This window comes from Apteryx mantelli, chromosome 15 (assembly GCF_036417845.1).
Source record: "Apteryx mantelli isolate bAptMan1 chromosome 15, bAptMan1.hap1, whole genome shotgun sequence".
NCBI lineage: Eukaryota > Metazoa > Chordata > Aves > Apterygiformes > Apterygidae > Apteryx > Apteryx mantelli.
In genome coordinates, this window is record NC_089992.1 from 10,244,988 (window position 1) to 10,254,049 (window position 9,062).

Sequence of the window (9,062 nt, forward strand, 5' to 3'; positions counted from 1 at the left end):
GAAACTAATTTGGTTAAACAAAGCCAACAGATGAAGAAGGGCAGTCCCTGTTTCAAACTATTTGTCTTACGAGTATCTGCTCTTCTGTGAATCCCCAGACCTTTGGATAATGTCTCTTCCCCTCTAACCACTACAAGCATAGACGGGTGCTGCAGGCAGCCTCTCAGAGAGGGCTTCAGGACTGTCCGCATTCCTGCATCTAGACAGGACGGCCTAGGACCAACCAGAAATGCCGATGGCCCGATGGCCGGAAACCAGCCCAAAGCCCTCCGTTTGCGGGCAGAGCCTTTGCAGGGTCTCAGTACAGTATTTCATTGGGGGGGGGGCAATTTTGGAGCTTGATGGTCAGTGGCGATTAGCTATATTATTGCCATTTAAGAGATTACTATTTCCATGGGTGAAACCTGGCAGGAGCGGGAGCCGTGCTGGCGTGTTGTGGTGGGCAGTGCAGAGCACTACCAAAAGTGGCTGTGTGCACTCGGCTTACTGCGGGCTGCAGTGGGCTGGGACTGGGCAGAGGTGGTACCTCTTCAGAAAGGCTGGCACCACCTAGTTTTGAGGCTGTGGTTCCTGCTTGTGCTCGTCTGACCACACGTGCAGTGAGAAACCTGGTAGTCACGTGGAGTGATGGTCAGGGAGCTTGGCCTGGGGATGAAGAGCTTGCTTGCCTCAACAAAGAATCTCTCCTGAGCATTTCAGCTTTGCTCTGCTGCTCATTTGGTGCTTCCCAGCACTCCTTTTGTGAAGGATTGCCACAGAGGAGAGGATATATTCCTTTTTTTTTTCTTTTTTTCTTTTAAATGCTCTTATGTACACAAGCAGACAGAGATAGCTGGCATGCTCTTTAAAATATCAAGGTCTATTATGGGTTTTGCATAACCCTTGTGCTGGCTGGTGTGGCTGAATTTCATGTTCATTCTTATCTAAGCAAGGTATTTTAAAAGATGTGGGTTTTTTCAGAGCTGACAGTCTTGGAGCTGTCACTTTAAATATAAGGTAATAACATCTCCCACACATTGCAGAGACCTGATTTAAACCTTACCAGCTCATAGTCTAGTTAATTAGGTTTTCCGCTCAGCCCACAGGATATATTTCAAACTGTCCGTTTTTCTCCTGTACTCCTTTCCCAGAATAATAGATCTTCGTACGGGGGTGGGGGAAGGGGAAACTATACAATTTCGTATATGCAAGCAAACCCCTACCTTCCAGCCCGGGGCAGGAAGTCTGTCACATCCAGGCACGCCAGCATCGTGCAGTTAAAATCCTTCTCGGAGTCATATTTAAGAAGTTGTGTTAGCGTGGCTTTAACTGAGTGGAGACGGCACTCGGGTTCAGGTGCCCCAGACCTGGAAGCAGTTCTCTTGTCACTGGCGTCTTCTGCAATAAAGAAAAAAAAGAAAAAAAATCTGAATTGCCCATGGCGCAGGATGGGGGTGGTACGGAGCCGCGAGCAGCGGGGACTCGCTCCGGGGAAGCCTGAGGCGACGGGAGATGGTCCTGCGCGAGGCGCTTTTGTCAGACCTTCCCTAGAAGGACATTTATGGTACAAAAAAGAACGGCGTTGGAGCCCAAAGTTGTCAGAGGCGTATTTCTTCTTAACCCCCCCCCCCCATTTTTAATCTATAGTGACAGATGAACCGTGTCTGAATTAACACTGGTTGGGAGTCTGCCTCCCTTCTTTAGCTAATTTCAAAGCCACTTAATTTTTTTTTTTTTCAAAAGTGATTGAAAACAGAAAGTTTTGTTAAAACTCCGCTGTACTGGCAAGTGTCGGTCCCAGCACGTTCTGTCCCCCCAGAAATTTAGGGAACGCTTTGAAACTGGCCAGATCTGTCATTTTGCCACCTTTACGAAGACAGTCCGGTTTTCAGCTTCAAAATCATTTTGAGGTTAATATTATTTTGAACAGAAAACAGCCAGAATTGAAGCAAAATATTTCGGCCACCTAAAATAATGTGAATGAGCTGAATGGACCTGGTGACACTTGAAAGTCATGAATCATTTTGATTTTCGGTCCGATTTGGGATGCCACTTTTTTACACACGCGCACATGAAATAATATCCGCCAGGCCACGGCGTCCGGGTGTCTTGGTGCGGCGAGACGATGGCTCTGGGCGTCGCATGGAGAAAAGCTTGGAGACGTGGGAAGCAAGGGCAGGAGAGGAGAGCGAGCCCCAGGTGACCCCGAGTCCCTGGCTGGGGCCCCGGAGGCGAGCGCGCCGCTTGGGATGAGGGCGGCCACGACCGGTGGGAAGGAAGGGGAGCTGCTGTTGCAGGACGGTATTTTTGTGTCTCAAATGAACTTGCCTTCAATTTGAAGTTCAAATCTATAAAAGAGGAGTCCGCACACTTAATCATACCGTAATATTCTTAACAATCTAGTTTCGATTAAAAACTCTCTGCCTCTGAGCACAAAGTGATATACTGTAGATATGGACAGATGAGCTTCTTTCTATATCCGGAGGGCAATAATTTGACTACTACCTTCGTTTAAAAATTAATTGTCCTTTATACTTAGAGTTCTTTCAGCAGAAAATCAATACTTTACTTCAGCAACTCAGGCTTCCTATGAGCATGACTTCTATGCACCTGTAGCATGCAGGAAGGCTTAATATTTGGTTTTAGCCCATTATTTTTCTTTACTTGCTTTAATTATTGACTTCAGATCTTTAGAATCAGCCTAGTTTATGAGAGCTCGTTCATTCAATATAGCCCACGCAGTTATGGTCAAGAGATAAATAATGTTCCCTCAACACATTTACTTTTAACCAGTCATAAATTATTGGATGTCAGTACTCCCTTTGAAGAGTAAGGACATTATTTATGGTTGCCCCAAAAGATGAAAACAAACAAACACATCAATCTGAAGAAAATGTTAAAAATCACTGTTGCACAAATGCTTCCTTCTTACATAATCCCACTGCAAGAGTAGCATCAATCTTCATTGTGGAAAAGATGCAAGATGCACTTAAAATAACTGTGGGTTGCTTACAATTTAAGAGCCTCCTCTTAAATCAAATAATCATTTTTCACTTGAGGAGCATGTGGCATTACTTGTTAGCAAAAGCAAAAACAAAACAAAAAAATGGTGTGCTTGGGAGCAAGTTGCTGTTCAGAGCTACTGAGCTGACCGAGGGAAAGTTGGACTCTGCCGAGAAAAGTTTCGCTAGTTTTCCACAGTTCAGTTTGCTTGGATAAGCCTGGGCTAAACCTTGCTGAAGTGAGAGACTGAGAACACCTAGGAGCCTTTTTAGGAGAAGGAGACTGGAAACTGTCGTTCAGACCAACACCGAGCGCGGCAGAATCATTGATTTGCCTTGCAAATTGTTGTCTCCTGGGCACGTTGGTGGGAAGAACTAGGATCCCAGCACCGTGCACTAGGTAAAGGAAGGCAGGTGAGGCAGGACTGAGGTTACAGAGCTGTTTTCTACAGGCTGCTTTACAGTCCATGAGGGATCACTGGATGTTCTTTCTTCTCTTGCTCCCCTAAGACCCCAGGCCCCAGTCCAGGGAGTTATGCTACATCTCACTCATCTCCCTGGTCCCGTTCTCAGCTGGCCAGGGTCTCAGCAATGTGTGAGCCAATAGCCCGCACCAGGCCTGGGGAAGGAAAGCAGCATCTCCTGTGTGCACTGCAGGACCCTTCCTTTGGTTCCCTACTTACATTTCCACTGCGGGCACAGCAGAGCTGCAGTGATTTTGTAGCAAGGTTTACCTCTGCCTGGGAGGGCTTTTGAGAACATAAATTCATCAGACATTGAAATCCTTCAATAGACAACACCAGCAAAATGCAAAGTAATATCTATGCTATGTAAAGATAGATGGGTTTGAAAAGCAATGTCTGTCTGCACCAAGACCATTCTTCACTCAATACATGGTTTGATAAGGAGATTGAAGCCGCTTTTCTTATCACTCAGTGTGTGCATCCCCTTTAATCATGGTGAGCGGCAAACATAAAGGAGTCTTAGAGAAACAGATGGATTTGGCCTCTGTGCCAAGACTTGCAAGGGCTGAATAGATATTATGTGAACTCAGTTTAATGGGCTATGTTCTCTCCATGCTGTTTAAATCCTGTGGAAGGAGACAAACATGCCTGTGGTCCCTGTCAGTTACATTTTATAAATTAAACTCTGGCTGTTGGCCAGGGGAACTATACACAAAGCTATGTGGAAATTCTTCACTGCAGCAAAGCTGAGAGGATGAAAAAAAAAAAAGATTTTTTTTTCCACTTCTGCTTTGAAGATGTTTTACAAAAACAGAAGATGTAGTTTGAGGTAAAACAGCAACTTTTTTTTACGTGACTCTCTACCTTGTGATGTAGCCCTGTTTCGTGGCTGACTTGCTTGCCACTGAAGCACAACTACCGATGATAGACATGTTTGAAATAAAAAGTTAGTCTCACTAATGAAAGAAACTCCTGGTTTAAGAATGTACTCATTTACCGAGTCAGAGGGAAAACTGAGCTAGAAGTATTATACAGCCAGTTTTGCTATAGGGAGAGGTGTGGCTTTTATGCTTGCAAGTACTCCTCAGTGACTACAAATCTTAACCAATTTATAGGCTTTTTTCAGACTTTTCTCAGCTGCTTCAGAAATTTTCAGAAAGATGGTTTCTGATCAAGTAAATATAAGCAAGAATAGAGCTTATAGTCCAGAGTTCTGGTTTTGGGTTAAAAACAAAACAAAAATAAAACTGATACAAGTTATACATTGGGCTCCCATCTTTCTGTGCTTGGGTCTGTTTCTTTTCAGAACTGGTTTAGCCCCCTGCGGATAGTAAGGATGGACGTTTGTAGTGTGTGCTTATGTGTGTAATTTACTGTGAGATTTCCCCATTTCTTTGTTGTGATCTCATCAGAGGCATCATGTCAGCTGAACTACTCCTTATCTTAATCTGAAACAAACTTGAGAAGGAAACTGAAGACTGAATGAATAAACTGTGGAACTTAGAGATACTCTTATGTAGTAATGCTGGTTTGACTGAGATTCAGGACACAGCATTAAATACTGTTCAGCATCTGTTGCCAGATCACTGGCAAGAAGGAACAGCCCAAAAGGCCAGAAATGTTGTTGGATAAGGGTAAAAAAAAAATCTTTAAGGGGAAACCTTAGAAAACACTGGCTAAAGTGACTCCGATGAAACAGATTTATCCCTCTTTACTAGAATGAGGAATGAGAGAAAAAAACAATAATTGAAGTTCTAAAATGAGAAGGTAGGGGCCCCAGATGGCCAGAAATGAGTTTAGGTTGGGGTGGTTTCACGGAGCAGAGCTATTATGCTACCCGAGACATCCAGAGGAGCTTGTTGCTACTTACTCTTTCCAGTTGGAAAGCCTCACTTGTTGCTGCATGTTATCTAATTCTGATTATAATTTGCCAGCAGAAGTAGTACAAATATCATTACTAGATTTTCCATGTCCCCCCCTCCCCCCTTTCCCAACACAACAGTACCTCTGTTACAACTATAAGAATTGGGAGAAGAAATATCAGCCTATTTTCAGAAATGCTGAATACCTGGAGCACCTTCTGGAATCAGTGGGAATAGCCAAAGGAGTTCAGTATTGAAGGAAATCAGCCAGTTTCCAGACCCCATTTTTGTACAGTTCTGTAGGTTAATACTGCACAAAAACTTCTTTCTGATGAGGATCCAGTTGGCATCCAGATAAACTATATTTTCAACTGTCTCCCAGTAGGATGGACTGCATTTTCCTTCAGAGAGAGGCCAGATGTTTTTTATTACAAATGAACCAAAACCTTGAGGCAGGACATGCATTACATTTCCATGACAGCACTGGCAGGAGTGAAGGATCCTGATAAGAATTTAAGGATAATTGAACTCTAGTCTCTAGCTCTGCAGGTACATAACAAATACAGCAGCTTCCAAGTTCTGTGCGTCACTAAGTGAGGCTTGGTGAAAGGATAAATGGCCTATTGCTTAGAAGATGGAGGATCAGTCAGGGTTCTGGTCTAAGTCCCAGCTGTTTATGGTCTCTGTTGTCCTTCACAGGACATGTGGGCTATATCCATACTAATAAATCAAATGTGCCCAAGACTATCTTTAGCATTGAAGCTGGCTGGCAAAAGCAGCCCATGCACATACTGTTAAAATTGCTTATCCTCTGAGACAGATCGTTATGCTATAATATGGTTATATAGAGGGGCAAAAACCTCTAAACTTGCAGTATCTTTTAGCTGCGGAATGTATTTATGACAAGTACTAGATGAATGGGTGTAGAATTAGTTTATGATTAATCAAAAATAGAGAACAATCAAAAATGGTCTCTGAGAATGGTCAAAGCAATTAGCTGTTTTCTGAATGGGCTTTGGTGGCATAGGTGGGCAGAATACAGTTTTGGTGCCCACAAGAACTAACTGCTTGACATTGAAGACTGTCCAAATGGTGGAAAGCCACCCAGTGACTTTTTCCCTGCTCTTCCTTTCCACTCCTGGGGCAGGCTCCATGGAGCACCTCAAAGTCTGTAGTCCTCAAGCACCCAGAAAGCCCTGGGGGCTGCTGCAAGCTGGACAGTGATATGGCAGCCCTGAGGAATCTATGCTACTGATGGCTTTGGCCATAGTTTTGTTTGCGCTTGGGTTGTTGTGGAGGATTCATGCCATTTTATTCCCTCCTTCCATCTCGTGCCAATCTGTAATGGGGCACAGGGTATTATCAAATGCAGCCCAGGGCCTGAGTTTTATTTGTGTTTCTACACACCTTTTTTGCTGATTATGCTCTCTGTAAATACATGTGCAGCCATTTCATCAAATCAGGAAAGGTCCTTTTCTCAGCTGGAAGCTCATTGATTATTCTATAAAACATGCAGTCAGAGACGCTCTTTAATTAAGACTGTACTGAAAGGAGCTTTGATTCCAGCCATGTATTACAGCCTGATGTTGTTTTCTTTGTTACTTCAGCAGATTATTGAAAATGTAGTCCTTGATTAAAAAGATTGTATGCAATTACATTCCATCTCCATGTTTTCAGCTAGATCAGTAGTTTGTCAGCAGGTCACTGGAAATGAGACTGCCAGAACCTTTGTATATGTTCAATTTATAAAAGATTGTGTTTCTGGCACAGCATCCAACAGTTCTATACAGCCAATACCTTGTTAATGCGCCATTAGCTGCAAGGAGCATTTTTGAGTGATACTAATGTAAAGGGAGTGATAAGGGTTTGCCTGATCTGACTCAGCAGTTTGGAAGGTCTTTTCTTCTTTGCAGAGATCACACTAACTTCTGAACGTGCCTGGACGTTTCAAGCCTAACCATTGGACATTCATTTACAGCTACTTTTATTATTTTGGTTTCCAGTGGGCTAAGATCATTGTAACATGAAAGCAAGCCATTTGGTTGAGCAAGAAATACTTTCCACTAGGGAATTCTCTTTAGAACAACTAAAATGGTCAAGGGGATTATCAGCTGCCTTACAAGTCCCTAAGGAAGCTGGGACTCTTCAATTTGGGAAGAAGGCAGCTGAGGAGAAATATGTTTGCCCTTTACAAAATCATAGATTGGGTTGTTAAGGTGAACACAGAATTCACCATATTCCACAACAGGAGGTTTGGGGGCATTCAACAGAACTAGTAGGAGGTCAGTTTAAAACAGATTTTAAAAAGTACTTCATACAGCAGATAGTGACCGTCTGGGACTTGTTGCCACAGGAGATTGTGGAGACAGTACCAGCAGGTTCAAAAGGGATTAGAGGAATTCACAGACAATAGGTCTGTAAATATATAGTAAAAGTGCTAGGTAAAGGTGTCCCCTATAACCTCCCTAATACAACAGCTGGGGATGTTGGAGGAGTTCAAGGGGCATGGACTGCCAAATGCGACCAGGTTACATGATACCCCTAAAGAGCATCTCCTGCTGCCACTACCAGAGACAGAATGCTGGGCTGGAGGGACCACTGGTCTGACCTAGCAATGAGTTTCTTATGTTCTTAGTTTCCTTGATCACTACCGATTTCAGGCTGGCTCCTGGAAAATTCCCATTAAAAAAAAAAAAATGAAAGAAAGAAAATATTAAAGGCCCATCAGAACTCAGTGGTGCAATTGCAGCTTCAATCTCTACTTACATCTTTGTGATGTAGCTCTGATATTTTTAAAACTAGTCACTGATCTTATCCTTCTAAGATAACTCTCTCTATATTTACTTATTCAGCACAAAAATAATGAGATTCCTCAAAAGCTTTTCATGCATAAAAGGAAACTAAACTCAAATAGCTCAGTCCTGTGAGCAATAAGGCAAGATGTGTCCCTGTGGGTCTCTGCCAGACCATTGATTGGTACTTATTTATTGTCACAGACTCATTTTATGTCTGTGGTCTTGGAGGTTTATTTAATTGCAAATGCAGGCAATAGAGGCTAGCTATCTTGCAGTACACTTGACTTTAGGACAGAAACAAGAAAGCATCTAACAGATAATAATTACATCCCTAAATCAATGTGTCCTGAAAAAGATAGCTACAATTACTTTTGCATGAACACCACCTCTCCAGGCACATAGCTCTGTACCAAGCATCCAGCCAATGATCTTTAAAACCATGCAAGTAGCAAGTTATGATTAGCTAATGTGTTTTTGCCCTGTTTGGTATACTTTTATGTTAAGATATATGGACTCTAGCCATACCTTGTTAAAGAACTAGCCTTTTTCTAAGGTGGATTTTTATATATGCACAAACGCAGATCTGAAATTCTTTTTTGGGCTGTTCTTTTCTTCCCCTTGGATTGTTTTCCATGCAAAGTCTTCTAGATATCTTAGTGCTGTGTGTTACGGTTGGGAATGACTCCAGATCTCCCACAGGTTCAATATGCCACAGCTGAGCTTGGGAGCATCTGGAAAGGCAGGACATTCGGCTCAAAAACAGCACTTACCCTTCTGTTGCTCAGCTGCAGTTCTGCCTTGTGTTATTCCATCAATGTTAGGTTCAGAAGTGACTCCTACTCTGCCCTATGCCAACAAAAGTTAGGTTTCATAAAACAAGTTCTTGGCAGAGGAAGGGGAGAGTGAGAGAAAGAGCCTTTATAACTCCTTCATGGTTCAGCATAGGTCTTCTCTTGAGGG